Source organism: Bos grunniens, chromosome 7 (genome assembly GCF_055505025.1).
Source record: "Bos grunniens cultivar Pamir isolate PY7600 chromosome 7, Bosgru_T2T1.0, whole genome shotgun sequence".
Taxonomy (NCBI): Eukaryota; Metazoa; Chordata; class Mammalia; order Artiodactyla; family Bovidae; genus Bos; species Bos grunniens.
Genome location: NC_141171.1, coordinates 75,679,366 through 75,695,317, shown reverse-complemented (window position 1 = coordinate 75,695,317; position 15,952 = coordinate 75,679,366). Strand labels below are relative to the sequence as shown.

Sequence of the window (15,952 nt, the reverse complement as noted above, 5' to 3'; positions counted from 1 at the left end):
TCAAAGCTTTGGTTTTTCCAGTAGTCATGTATGGATATGAGAGTTGGAAGTTGCAGGATATAAAATCAACACACAGAAATCCCTTGCATTCCTATACACTAATAATGAGAAAACTGAAAGAGAAATTAAGGAAACAATTCCATTCACCATTGCAACGGAAAGAACAAAATACTTAGGAATATATCTACCTAAAGAAACTAAAGACCTATATATAGAAAACTATAAAACCCTGGTGAAAGAAATCAAAGAGGACACTAATAGATGGAGAAATACACCATGTTCATGGATTGGAAGAATCAATATAGTGAAAATGAGTATACTACCCAAAGCAATTTATAGATTCAATGCAATCCCTATCAAGCTACCAATGGTATTCTTCACAGAGCTAGAACAAATAATTTCACAATTTGTATGGAAATACAAAAAACCTTGAATAGCCAAAGCTATCTTGAGAAAGAAGAATGGAACTGGAGGAATCAACCTACCTGACTTCAGGCTCTATTACAAAGCCACAGTCATCAAGACAGTATGGTACTGGCACAAAGACAGAAATATTGATCAATGGAACAAAATAGAAAGCCCAGAGATAAATCCACGCACATATGGACACCTTATCTTTGACAAAGGAGGCAAGAATATACAATGGATTAAAGCCAATCTCTTTAACAAGTGGTGCTGGGAAAACTGGTCAACCACTTGTAAAAGAATGAAACTAGAACACTTTCTAGTTTCTAACACCATACACAAAAATAAACTCAAAATGGATTAAAGATCTCAACGTAAGACCAGAAACTATAAAATTCCTAGAGGAGAACATAGGCAAAACACTCTCTGACATACATCACAGCAGGATCCTCTATGACCCACCTCCCAGAATATTGGAAATAAAAGCAAAAATAAACAAATGGGACCTAATTAAACTTAAAAGCTTCTGCACAACAAAGGAAACTATTAGCAAGGTGAAAAGGCAGCCTTCAGAATGGGAGAAAATAATAGCAAATGAAGCAACGGACAAACAACTAATCTCAAAAATATACAAGCAACTCCTACAGCTCAACTCCAGAAAAATAAATGACCCAATCAAAAAATGGGCCAAAGAACTAAATAGACATTTCTCCAAAGAAGACATACAGATGGCTAACAAACACATGAAAAGATGCTCAACATCACTCATTATCAGAGAAATGCAAATCAAAACCACTATGAGGTACCATTTCACGCCAGTCAGAATGGCTGCGATTCATAAGTCTACAAGCAATAAATGCTGGAGAGGGTGTGGAGAAAAGGGAACCCTCTTACACTGTTGGTGGGAATGCAAACTGGTGCAGCCACTATGGAGAACAGTGTGGAGATTCCTTAAAAAACTGGAAATAGAACTGCCTTATGACCCAGCAATCCCACTGCTGGGCATACACACTGAGGAAACCAGAAGGGAAAGAGACACGTGTACCCCAATGTTCATCACAGCACTGTTTATAATAGCCAGGACATGGAAGCAACCTAGATGCCCATCAGCAGATGAATGGATAAGAAAGCTGTGGTACATATACACAATGGAGTATTACTCAGCCATTAAAAAGAATACATTTGAATCAGTTCTAATGAGATGGATGAAACTGGAACCTATTATACAGAGTGAAGTAAGCCAGAAAGAAAAACACCAATACAGTATACTAACGCATATATATGGAATTTAGAAAGATGGTAACAATAACCCTGTGTACGAGACAGCAAAAGAGATACTAATGTATAGATCAGTCTCATGGACTCTGTGGGAGAGGGAGAGGGTGGGGAGATTTCTGAAAATAGCATTGAAACATGTATAATATCATGTATGAAACGAGTCTCCAGTCCAGGTCCTATACACGATACTGGATGCTTGGGGCTGGTTCACTGGGACGACCCAGAGGGAGGGTATGGGGAGGGAGGAGGGAGGAGGGTTCAGGATGGGGAACACAGGTATACCTGTGGCGGATTCATTTTGATATTTGGCAAAACTAATACAATATTGTAAAGTTTAAAAATAAAATTTGCTTTTGAATTGTGGTGTTGGAGAAAATACTTGAGAGTCCCTTAGACAGCAAGGAGATCAAACCAGGCAATCCTAAAGGAAATCTGTCCTGAATATTCATTGGAAAGACATGCTGAAGCTGAAACTCCAATACTTTGGCCACCTGATGCAAATAACCGACTTATTGGAAAAGACCCTGATGCTGGGAAAGACTGAAGCCAGGAGGAGGGAAACAGAGGATGAGATGGATGGATGGCATCACCAACTCGGTGGACATGATTTGGAGCACTTGGAGTTAGTGATGGATGGGGAAGCCTGTCGTGCAGTCCATGGGGTTGCAAAGAGTCAGACACAACTGAGTGACTGAACTGAACTGACACACTAAGCCAAGTTTTATCTCCTTGTCCAACTTGTTCTCTCATTTCTTGATCTAACTGCATTATCCAAATTATTATGATATGGTGTGGTATGGTATGGATGCAACATTCATTCAGCACTTACTGTATGCTACTCTGCATTGATATTTAATATCTATATGTGCATCCTTTCATCCTAAAGGGTTAAAACCCTTGAAAGCAACGACCCCATCAAATACCTTTGGTGTCTCTGAGGGCAAGGGCAGTGTTGAATCTGAAAAGCAGATATTTAACAAACTCAATGATGACATGAACACTCTCCCACTTGTAGTTATTATCAACAGACATTATAACTTTCTAATAGTTAATATGTAACACTTAGCAAGCACAAAGAATATTTTCCTACACTTTGCCAGTGTCAAGTATTTTATTTTAAAGCACATCTAATATGTTTTAAGACATACCAACTTACTAAAATATGAAAACAATGATACAAGGCTATTCTCTAATCCATAGACTTTATTCAGATTCTGTTAATGGTCCTAGTAATAATTCTTATATCAAATGAATATCCAAGACTAATGCACTGCATTCAGTTTTCATATTAACTTAGTCTCCTATAATCTAAATATTTATTGAGTTTTTATATTTAAAGATTTCGCATCTTTAAAGAGAACAGTCCATATAGAATGTTACATATAGAATGTCTCTAATGTGGATTTGTGTAATGGTTCCTCATTACTGGATTCATATTATGGACTTTTGGTAGGAGCACCTTGGAGGTGATACGGTCGTGTAAAGTTCTTCTTAGATCACTGTATCAGGAGATATGTGCTGTGTGCTGAGTCGTGTCCATGACTGAGTGAAGTCTGTCAGGATTCTCTACTGAAAAGTTAATATTTTATACTTTGTGACTGGTAAGTCTTATGAGGAGATAAGTTGAGACTAAGTAAATATTCCATTACTCCTTAAACTTTCACCACTGGTTTTCATAGCCATTAAAAATTCTTGCCTGAATCAATTATTATTATTACAATTCAGTTCAGTTCAGTTGCTCAGTCATGTCCAGCTCTTTGCGACCCCATGAATCACAGCACGCCAGGCCTCCCTATCCATCACCAACTCCCGGAGTCCACCCAAACCCATGTCCATTGAGTCAGTGATGCCATCCAACCATCTCATCCTCCAATTGCCAAACAATAATTCCAATTCTGCTATTCTTTATTAGTTTGGAGAAAAGAAACTGTTGAGGAAGACTTCTCTTTAATTCATTTAGTTCACTCTACTGATTTGAATTCATGAATTCATATTCAAGAGGATAAAATCCTTTGCCTTCATTCTTTATCTTGATGTTCAAATTGTCTAGTATGTGGCTAGAGGAGGTCTCTTCAAACATGCTCCTGTATCCTTTGGAAACATCAGCCATTGAGTACATCCTCACTTTCTGCCACATCATATTCCAGGTTCATCTTGTACTTCCCATGCCTCAGTTCTGGAATCATATATTTTTCCAAGGAGCCCAGGAGTTTTCATTCATTTTAGTGGATAATGGTATTTGAAAACCAACACAGGGCCCGTTTTCTTTTGAACATCTCGAATCAGGCTGAACAAAACATTCCACATTGAAAAATCAAACGACCCTTCTCATTTTTCACCATACATGCCCCCGCAGGACCATCTGACTTCATGAGTCACTCACTTGAAATACGCCCTTCCTTGGCTTCCCAGGTGACATTTTCTGAATTTTTCTTAGATCTTACTGGTGTTACTTCTTGGTTTCCTTTGCAAGTTCTTCCTCATTCTTGCTGACCTTTGTTTACTGTATTACCCTAGGACAATCCTTAGAGTTCATCTCTAAGTATATATAGTTCCTAAAGAACCTCACGAAGGAGGCATGATAGCATGATTCCAGAAATCAGTCTGCCTGAGTTTGCATCCCAACTCCATTACTTACTACGAGTAAGTAGATTATAAAGAAGATATATAACCTCCTATGCCTCAGAATTCTCATCCATAAAATGGAAATATTAACAATACCTACTTTACAAGGTGGTTCTGAGAATTAAAACTGTTCCTGGCCCATAATAAACTCTATATATCATCATTATCAAGTCCCACATTTTTAAATACCATCTTTATCTCTCTCCAGCCTTAATCTCCTCTATGAAAGTGTGAAAGTGAAAGTGTTAACCACTCAGTCATGTCCGACTCTTTGCGACCCCATGGACTACTGTAGCCCACCAGATTCCTCTGTCCAAGGAATTCTCTAGGCAAGAATACTGGAGTGGGTTGCCATTCCCTTCTCCAGGGGATCTTCCCAACCCAGGAATCAAACCTAGGTTTCCCACATTGCAGGCAGAATCTTTACCATCTAAGCCAGCAGAGAAGACCCTAACTTCCTATATACTCAGAAATATTTCCAGCATCTGTATATAAAATGGTGACTAGGTATCTAACAGAAATCTCAAAATTAACATATGTAGGCCCAAACATTTAACTTTATTCATAATGGCTCTTATCTCCTGTTCCCCAGTAATTTCCATTTCAGAAAACAAGAGATGGAAGGATCCATTTGAAAACATAAATAAAATCATATTGTCTCTCTCCTCAAAATGCTCAAAAGACCTACCTTTATAAAAATTAAAGAAAAGCCCCTTACTGTGACCTACAGGCTCTGTGTAGCTTTGTCTCAACTACTTCAACAACTTCCCATCTTTTCTTTGCCTCCCTACTCACTCAGGGCCTTAGCACTCTCTTTGCCCTTACCTGAAGCTCTCTTCCTGTCCACATCCAAATGTCTCATTTGCTCACAGTCTGTATCAGTCAGATTGTTTTGGAGAAAGAGAACAAAATGAACTATGCATACAATTGCCAATTCAAGACCCAGGAAGAGCTAATGTTTCAAATGGAGTCCAAAGTCAGGAAAAACCCATGTCCCAGGTCAAAGGAAGTAAGAATTTTCCTTCCTACTCATGGGAGAATCAGTCTTCTTGTTCTACCCAGGCCTTTATCTGATTTAATTCTATCTGAGAATTTAATTTAATCTCAGATAGAAGACTGACCCGCATTAAGGAGGGCAATGTGCTTTAGTCAGTTTACCCATTCAAAGGTTAATCTCATCCAAAACACCCTCGCCAAAATTCCCAGAATGATGTTTGACCAAACATCTAGGCACCCTATTCCACAGTCAAGTTGATGCACACTATTAACCATTACACAATCCTTCACAGAATTTTGCTGAAATATTATATTAGATAGAATGTCTCTGCTGCTGCTGCTGCTAAGTCACTTCAGTCGTGTCCGACTCTGTGCAACCCCATAGACAGCAGCCCACCAGGCTCCCCCGTCCCTGGGATTCTCCAGGCAAGAACACTGGAGTGGGTTGCCATTTCCTTCTCCAACGCATGAAAGTGAAAAGTGAAAGTGAAGTCGCTCAGTCGTGTCCGACTCTTAGCGACGCCATGGACTGCAGCCCACCCCTATAAAATCACAACCATGTTCTGCCTCTGGTTCCTGTACTCTTTTTCTTTCTAGCACTTATTCTCAACTGATGTATTAAATTGGTGCTTTATGTTTACTGTCTCTTTCTTTCTCCCTTTCACCTAATACATTTGATTATAAGTTTCATGAAAGCATGCACTTTGTTTTATTCACTGCTTTATTTCTAGTGCTTGGAACAAAGAGGTAATCATTAAACATTTGCTCACTGAATGTGTGAATATCTTCCTTACTTGCCATATTATTTAAAAGGTAAACTAGCTTGTTCTTTTAACACAAAGAGGAGTAATAAGCCATAGAATTTAGCCATTCATATGTGATAACTTAGAGACAACCTTCTAGAAGAGAATCATTCCTGACAATGGAAACTGCCTCTTTGTTTTAGAATACACATATTTTTATGTGGATCATCATCATCACTCTTAAAAAACCTATAGATGTTTATTTCTCTTATTTCACCATGGTAGTAACAAAATCTTTGATGAGCTTTTAAGAGATTACCAGTTCAGGTCAGTTCAGTTCAGTCGCTCAGTCATGTCCAACTCTTTGCGACCCCATGAACCGCAGCACGCCAGGCCTCCCTGTCCATCACCACCTCCCGGAGTCCACCCAAACCCATGTTCATTGTGTCGGTGATGCCATCCAACTGTCTCATCCTCTGTTGTCCCCTTCTCCTCCTGCCCGCAATCTTTCCCAGCATCAGGGTCTTTCAAATGAGTTATCTCTCCGCATCAGGTGACCAAAGTATTGGAGTTTCAGCTTCAACATCAGTCCCTCCAAGGAAGAGATACCTCACGTCCAAAGTAAGAGAAAGCCAAGTAAGACGATAGGCACTGAGAGAGGGCATCAGAGGGCAGACACACTGAAACCATACTCACAGAAAACTAGTCAATCTAATCACACTAGGACCACAGCCTTGTCTAACTCAATGAAACTAAGCCATGCCGTGTGGGGCCACCCAAGATGGATGGGTCATGGTGGAGAGGTCTGACAGAATGTGGTCCACTGGAGAAGGGAATGGCAAACCGCTTTGGTTTTCTTGCCTTGAGAACCCCATGAATAGTATGAAAAGGGAAAAAGATAGGACATTGAGAGATGAACTCCCCAGGTCAGTAGGTGCCCAATATGCTACTGGAGATCAGTGGAGAAATAACTCCAGAAAGAATGAAGGGATGGAGACAAAGCAAAAACAACACCCAGTTGTGGATGGGACTGGTGATAGAAGCAAGACTCGATGCTGTAAAGAGCAATATTGCATAGGAACCTGGAATGTTAGGTCCATGAATCAAGAGATTACCAAGTTCAGCATAATTATCAGAACTATGAATAATTGACTGGTATTTTAAAGTTGTTGCTAACTTAAAAAAAATAGGTAAATTTCTCAACCTCTCAAATAATATTTTATAGCAGTTATCAACTGAAAAGTTGTGATGACTACATTTCTGAGTTAAAATAAGCTAGCACAGTGATCAGTTAACAAAAAGTACATATGATACACCTTCAGCTCTGATTTTTTGTTGTTTATCCTGACAACCATCTCCATTCTGCTGCCTCACTCACTTTACAGATAAAAGGAAAACATTTCTCTTTTTCATTTTCCTACTCCCAGTTGCCCTTTCTCTCATTTCATCTCATTTGATCTCATTTCTATTTTTGACTTCTATTAAAAAATGGAATTGTCTATGTTAAATCTACAATGCCCTGTATCTTCATCAATTTTGTTTCAATAGAACACAAATCTGGAAACAGGTAACTGTAGCCTGTCAGGGAGTATTTCCATAATAAGGCAGAAGTTTCTAAAATTCATTTTTAAGGGAAGTTTCCTAATAAATTTTTAAAGCATATTTTTTTTTTTCGTTCTCAGCACCAAAGTCTATTATTTTCATAAGCAGTTTTGGGAATGGTATATTCACGTGTGAAATTTTGATAACATCCTTTATTATGTTGTTAACAAATGTAGAACTCAATTATTTCAAATCTGTTCAATTAATGCTCTATTGCTTTTTCATGCTGGTCAGTCATTCTTTTAAGCTCTTTGCAGAAATAACAGGAGCTTAAATCACATAATACTTGGTGTTTGAGGAGGGGGTATGCTTTGAAAAGCTCAATTCTCTAAGCGAAGTAGTTCTGAAAACTGTTTTCATTTTCTGGATGATAATCCATCAATTTCTACAGTCCTTAAAATAATATAAAGCAGTTAAGCCACGGAGTTTCCAGCTTTACCTACCACTAGAAGTCAGCTTAAGTCCTGTTTGGAAGGATGTAAAAACATTTTTTACAAAGAAAAATTAATAGCCTCAAGCATTTGGATAAGGACAAAATAATCCACAAACACTAATGTTTTGCTTTATTGTGAAGCCTTCGAAATGTGTTAAAATGAAAAAAAAAATCTCAAAGATATCTTTAAAGGAAAATTCTAGAAATTAAATCTTTTCTCCATAGTGACATATGTATTCATTTATAGTAAATACAGTTTCAAAGAATCAGAATCAAAATAGACTGTCTCAGCTCAATGATGCCAGAGAAAAATCTTGGTTTGATAATTGCAGAAATAGTTCAAGAAGTCAGGAAATAGAGAGTCTGATTCTCCTATGATCTGTCAGAAATTTCAGCACAAGTTTTGTTTTAAGGCAGCAGTAATTCCAAGATTTTAGAGTAGAGAAACTATAGCAAACTATAGTCCCAGATCAAATCCAGCTAAGGGCCTGCTATGGAATGGTCTTTACACTTTTCAAGGGTTGTTTTTAAAAAGGGAAGAATAAAGAAAGTAAAAGAAGAGGAATGTGCAAAGATAACTAAATATAGCTAGCAAATACTAAAGTATTTACACCAGGCACTATATAGAAAAAGTCTGCTGATCCCATAGTCTGAAATTTACATTTAGTCAATTTTAATTTTATTAAAAATACTAAATTTGTTAAATTTAAATTTTATGCCCAGGAAAGCAACAAAACTAGGACATAGAATCCTAGAAACAAGAAAAAGTGAAAGCACCACATCTATCACAAAAATTATCCAGGAATATGGATTAAATGCAGTGGTATGCTTGAAGTGGTTCACATTGGTTTCCAAGGACCAGTTATTAAATCAGGGGGAATTTTGTGAGTTAGTTGGTAAAGCACTGCTGGTTTGAAACCAGCTATGTGTGAGAATATTTACACCACAGAAATTAGTAAGCACTATAAGCAGAGGGTTTTCTCGGAGAGAGGACTGTTTATGTTTTGTCTGCTTTAGAGCACATTAGTGACTGAATGAACTCGTCACGTGAACTGTAAAGCAAGATTTCTGTCAAAGAGTCTCAGTGCACCTTGCTCAACCTGACATATATGTCTAACAAAGTCATCTTTAGCCTTTGCACATAGTTCTTTTGACTATGAACTTTCTTTTAGAAAAGCGTAGCTCATGCAGTTTGGGATTTGTGCTAACCACCACCACAGTCTCCCATTTCTACAGGATTAATGACTGAAAACCTTCTGGTGCCAAATACAAAGAAATTCCAGATGGACTATTAGCAGCAGTCTTTTAAAAGCATGTGTGTGAATGCGTGTGTGTTGTGCATGCATTTGGGTCTCCCCAAGAGAAAAAACTAAAAGAAAGCTGGAAAGCAGAGGGACTGGCATGTGAGCTGACTCCACAGAAGCTGAATGGAGGGCCACTGCTCTCACAAACGAGGGACTTAGGATTTAAAGTCCTGAGAATAACAAGAATAGATGTTATCACATAGATTCTCAGATGAAGGCAGGACATTTGAGTAATTTTTAAAGCAGTAAAATGCTACTATATGAGTAACTATGGCTCAAGAAAGTGGTTCAGGGAAGTCAAAGGAAATTGAAGGTTGGATCCTGAATGATAAAGGAGTCTTCCTTGAAAAATCATAAGACACAGGTTCAGATTTAACCTACTTTCTTTTATTTTTCAATTCTTTTTTTATTTAGTAACTGTTTTACTGCTTATTTTTGAAGGTTTTTTTTTTAAATTTCAAATCTATTTGTTTTTAATTAAAGGATAATTGCTTTACAGAATTGTGCTGGTTTCTGCCAAACATCAACATGACAGCCAAAGGTGTACATATGTCCCCTCTCTCTTGAAACTCTCTCCATCTCCCTCCCCATCCCACCCCTCTTGATCTGGACCCTACCAAGGTGAAAAATTAGCATTAAAAAGCAATGATAATCATTAAAAGGTATTTGGCAGAAACAAATATAAGCCTCCTTAAAAGGTTAAATTATCAGAGATCGGTCTTCTAACAATAAGCCAGAAAGTACAAAAATGTAGAATATACAAGGAAATAAGAGACAATGAAGAAAGCTAGTAGACTCAATAAACATATGGAACTTGAGAAAATAAAGCTAAGAGTTAAGTATTGGGTTGGCCAAAAATGTCATTCAGATTTTGCTGGAAAATGCTAGGGAAAAACCAGAATGAACTTTTTTGGCTAACCCAACATTTTGAAATGACAATATTCATGTAAAAAAGAAAATTGGAGGCACACGTTACAATAAAAAACACTTACAAAAAACAAACTTGGCAAAATTTAAAAAGAAACAAGCTAGATTTCTAAAAATAAATGAAACAAAATCACAGAAAAAAGATTTAGTAAACTGTATGTAAAGAAGTTACCTAGGCAGTGAGCACACACAAATAGAAGAATACCTGAAAGAAAAGTTAACACAATCAACAACTTAACAGGAAGGTCTAATACATTGTCAGTAGGAGTATAGATAAAAAATACAAAGAATGGAGAAAGGTGATACTGAATTACAACTGACAATTTCTTGTAACTGATTAAATGCAAGAATCTTTCGCCTCAAGAAAGAAACAGAATAAAATAGAAGATAAGTAAAATAAAATATATTCTTTACCAGCTGAGCCACAAGGGACACCCAAGAATACTGGAGTAGGTAGCATATCCCTTTCTCCAGCAGATCTTTCTAATCCAGGAATAGAACTGGAGTCTCCTGCATTGCAGGTGGATTCTTTACCAACTGAGCCATCAGAAAAACCATACATGGATACAGTGAACATAAAGACAAAGAACAAATCTTGAAAGTGACCGAAGAGAAAGAAACAAAGTAACATTAAAAAATATTATCAGTTCAGTTCAGTCGCTCAGTCACGTCCAACTCTTTGTGACCCCATGAACTGCAGCACACCAGTCCATCACCGACTCCCAGAGCCTGCTCAAACTCATGCCCATCGAGTCGGTGATGCCATCCAACCATCTCACTCTCTGTCGTCCTCTTTTTCTCATGCCTTCAATCTTTCTCAGCATTACGGTCTTTTCAAATGAGCCAGACCTTCCCATCAGGCGGCCAAAGTATTGGAGCTACAGCATCAGACCTTCCAGTGACTATTCAGGACTGATTTTCCTTAGGATTGACTAGATTGATCTCCTTGCAGTCTGAAGGATTCTCAAGAGTCTTCTCCAACACCACAGTTCAAAGCATCAATCCTTTGACACTCAACTTTCTTTATGATCCAACTCTCACATCCATACATGACTGCTGGAAAAAACAGAGCTTTTACAAGATGGATCTTAGTTAGCAAAGTAATGTCTCTACTTTTTAATGTGTTGTCTAGCTTGGTCATAGCTTTTCTTCCAAGAAGCAAGCATCTTTTAATTTCATGGTTACAGTCATCATCTGCCATGATTTTGGAGTTCAAGAAAATAATGTCTCTCACTGTTTCCATTGTTTCCCCATCTATTTGACATGAAGTGATGGGACCGGATGCCATGATCTTAGTTTTTTGAATGTTGAGTTTTAAGCCAGCTTTTGCACTCTCCTCTTTCACCTTCATCAAGAGGCTCTTCAGTTCCTCTTCAGGTGTGTCATCTGCATATCTGAGGTAATTGATATTTCTCCTGACAATCTTATTTCCAGCTTGTGCTTCATCCAGCCCAGCATTTCACATGATGTACTCTGCATGAAGTTAAATAAGCAGGGTGACAATATACAGCCTTGAGGAGCTCCTTTCCCAATTTGGAAACAGTCCATTGTTCAATGTCTGGTTCTAACTGGTGCTTCTTGACCCGCATACAGATTTCTCAGGAGGCAGGAAAGGTAGTCTAGTCTAGTATTCCCATTTCTTTAAGAACTTTCCAGTTTTTTGTGATCCACAGTGTAGTAGATCACAGTGTGATCCACAAGGCTTTAGTGTAGTCAATAAAGCAGAGGTAGATGTCTTCCTGGAATTCCCTTACTTTTTCTATCATCCAACGGATGTTGGCAATTTGATCTCTGGTTCCTCTGCCTTTTCTAAATCCAGCTTGAACATGTGGAAGTTCTTGTTTCATGGACTGCTGAAGCACAGCTTATAGAATTTTGAGCATTACTTTGCTAGCATGTGAGATGAGTGCTCTTGTGCAGTAGTTAGAACAATCTTTCACATTTCCTTTCTTTGGGATTGGGATGAAAACTGACCTTTTCCAGTCCTGTGGTCACTGCTGAGTTTTCCAAATTTGCTGGCATATTGAGTGCAGAACTTGCAAAGCATCTTCTTTTAGAATGTGAAACAGCTCAACTGGAATTCCTTCACCTACACTAGCTTTGTTTATAGTGATGCTTCCTGAGGCCCACTTGACTTTGCACTCTAGGATATCTGTCTCTAGGTGAGTGATCACACTATCGTGGTTATCTGGGTCATGAAGATCTTTTTGTATAGTTCTGTGTGTTCTTGCCACATTTCCTTAATATCTTCTGCTTTTTTAGGTCCATAACATTTCTGTCCTTTATTGTGCCCATCTTTGCATGAAATGTTCCTTGGTATCTCTAATTTTCTTGAAGCGATCTCTACACTTTCCCATTTTATTGTTTTCCTCTATTTCTTTGCATTGATCACTTAGGAAGGGTTTCTTATCTCTCCTTGCTATTCTTTGGAACTTCACATTCACATAGGTATATCTTTCCTATTCTCCTTTGCCTTGTGTTTCTCCTCTTTTCTCAGCTATTTGTAAGGCCTCCTCAGACAACCATTTTGCCTTTTTGCATTTCTTTTTCTTGGGGATAGTCTTGATCACTGCCTCCTGTACAATGTCACGAACCTCTGTGCATAGTTCTTCAGGCACTGTATCAGATCTAATCCCTTGAATATATTTGTCACTTCTACTGTATAATCATAAGGGATTTGATTTAGGTTAGATCATACCTGAATGGTCTAGTGGTTTTCCCTACTTTCAATTTAAGTCTGAATTTGGCAATAAGGACTTCATGATCTGAGCCACAGTCAGCTCCTGGTCTTGTTTTTGCTGACCGTATAGAGCTTCTCTGTCTTCAGCTACAAAGAATATAATCAATCTGATTTCAGTATTGACCATATGGCGATGTCCACATGTAGAATAGTCTCTCGTGTTGTTGGAAGAATGTGTTTTCTATGACCAATGTGTTCTCTTGGCAAAACTCTGTTTTATTAAAAAATATTTATTTTATTAAAATTTTATTTAAAAATATTTATATTAAAAAACATAAATCTTTAATAATTTTTTCAGTAGCAACAATGGATGGAATCTAGAATAGTCAGGATAAAATGAAAGCATTTAAAAAAGTTATTGATAATTGCTACTCAGCTAAACTATTATTCTAGAATAAAAAATAAAAGAATCTTCAGTAAAGAATGAAAGAGAGAGCCAGAGAGAAAGGGTCTGCTCTAAGAACTACTAAAGGATATACCTCATGGAAGAGGAAGTTAAATTCAGAAATGAACAGTGGGAAGGAGTGGTAAGAAGAGACAGTGTCGTACAGATCCGTGAGTCTAAAGAAGCCTTGACTAAATCATTTTGCAAGCCACAACTAAAGATTCCACGTGCTGCATGAAGATCAAAGACCCCGAGTGTCACAACTAAAACCTGCTGCAGCCAAATGAATATTTTTTTAATAAATTAAAAAAAAAAAAAAGAAAGAAAGAAGCCTTGACTATCTGTATTGGTCAGCTCTCTCTACCCTAACAAAATACCAGAGACGGGGTTGCTTAGACAACAGAAACTTATTCTCTCACAGTTTGGGAAGCTGTAAGTCAAGATAAAGATACCAGTGTCGTCGGTGTCTTGTGAGATCTGTCCATGGCTTACAGAAGATCATCTTTCCTCTCTGTCCTCACAAGGTATTTTTTCTAAGTATGCACACTCCTGGAGTCTCTTTCCCTTCTTATGAGTACATTAGTCCTATTAGGTTGGAAATCGTTATGACTTAATTTCGCCTTAATTAAAGGCCTTATCTCCAAATATATTTATGTTAGGTGTCAGGGCTTCAACATATTAATTCTGGGGCACACAATTCAGTTCCTAACACAACATAAGATAATAACAAAAGGTAATTTCCAATGGAAAAAGAAAATAAGTAAAATTAAAGTATCAGAAAGCAATACGTAAAAGTATGCGTCTTTGATTTCTTCAGAAGGAAAAAAAAATAGGTTTAGATTTTATGTCAAACAAACATGCATGTTAAAATTTTAAACCACAGACATATTGGGTTGGCCAAAAAATTCAGTTAGTGAATGTGTTGTTCTTTAGATTTTATGTCAAACACACATGTTAAATTTTAAAAACACAGATATATTGGGCTGGGTAAAAAGTTCAGTTAGTGAATGTGTTGTTCAATAAAGTTCTTCATGAAAATGAAAAATGTGTCATCTACTTAAAACCAAACAAACTTTTTGGCCAACCCAATAGACTATAGTAATTTCAAATAAGAGTAGGAAGAGGTAAAAATAAAAATTTGCTCAATCTAATAAACATAAAAAAGAATCATAGATAAAAACAATACATTTATATTCACCCTAAATATTATAGATGTAATATAAAAATATCTTTAAATCTGTTGATGATTTTACAAGAAAGCATGGAATATTCAGTCCCCAAACTAAAGCAGGAGCCCAAAAAGTTAAGAAGAACACTGAAGCTCATTTTTACCTTGAAGCCCTTTGCTGAACCAAGAGAACTTAAGCTTTGGTTTTTACTACTTCAAAGAGGCATGAAGCATAGAAGAATATAAGCTAGCCAGTATAAAAGTAATGATAGGAATATAAAATCAGAACTTTGCAGCTTCGATGACTAAGACAAATATCTTCAAGTTCATAAAGATGTAGGTGGAGAGTAAAATATTCACCCCTTGCCAAAGAATCATCCTACAGATTATTGGTTAATTTAAAATTAAGTGAGCCTTAACAAAGGTAAAATATGTTGGTCACCACTTTAAAGGTTCGAGGCTGGCATCACTGATAATAAGCCAACCTAAGTACCCGCTGACGATGCAACAAGAGCACATAACAGCAAGTATTCGTGCCAAAAACTGCACCCAGCATCGAATCATATCTACAGACTTACCTTCCAGTTCATACAAAAGACAGGGCATAGACAATTTCATGACATGGAAAACCAGAGAGACCAGTACAGAATGGAGACTTTCTGCATGACAACTGGCCAGGTCTTCTCACCAGTTGATCATTGAAAAGAAACAGAAAAACAAAGGCTAGGGACTGTTGAGATCAAATAAAACTAAAGAGTAAGTTTGAATACGGACTGTATCTAGATGATATTAAAAACTTATTGCTAGTTTTCTTAGGTGTATAAGAATTGTTTTGGGAATATGTACACTACAATATTTAGGTGTGAAATGGTTTGATATTTGTCAACTCTCTTGCAAATGATTTTGCACAGATAGGTAAATGTGCAGATAAATATGGCAAAAGTGTTAACATTCTTTAAGTTACAAGTATAGACTCTAGAATCAAACTGGTCTGGTTTCTCCTCCTACTTTCATCTCTTTCAAGTCCTCACCCAGTTCAGCATTGCTTACCTCCTGGTTGTTCCAGAAAGTTCTGCCTTAATTCCTGTCTCAATGCTTTTTCCCCCTGAGGTACCCTCTGCCTGGACTGTCTCTCTACCACCAATGAATTTATCTGTGATCCAGTTCCAGCTTGACACACAGCCATTCCTGACCACTCTGCCTTCAGGGGACTCTTCAAGTGGCCAGTCTTCCCCATAGAATGGATTTGTATGAGAAAGGGGTTGAATACTCTCCTGAATTCTTCTCTGTTTATAATCTTAGGTTCACACATGGCTGTGATAGAAAACAAGACAATGGACCAAGGC

At 37.5% G+C, this 15,952-nt stretch overlaps 1 long non-coding RNA gene across 8 annotated transcripts in view; it reads right to left on the bottom strand.

Annotated features, from left to right (window-relative positions):
- LOC147369845 (uncharacterized) overlaps positions 1-15,952 on the bottom strand; it is a 460,342-nt gene that overhangs the window by 189,691 nt on the left and 254,699 nt on the right. Inside the window, exon 3 of one of the 8 annotated variants that reach the window (XR_015168599.1) lies at positions 12,418-13,264. The exons of the other annotated variants lie outside the window; for them this stretch is intronic. This is a non-coding gene — a long non-coding RNA (uncharacterized LOC147369845). Of the gene's footprint in view, positions 1-12,417; positions 13,265-15,952 lie in introns of those variants that run through there. 8 annotated transcript variants of the gene reach the window in all.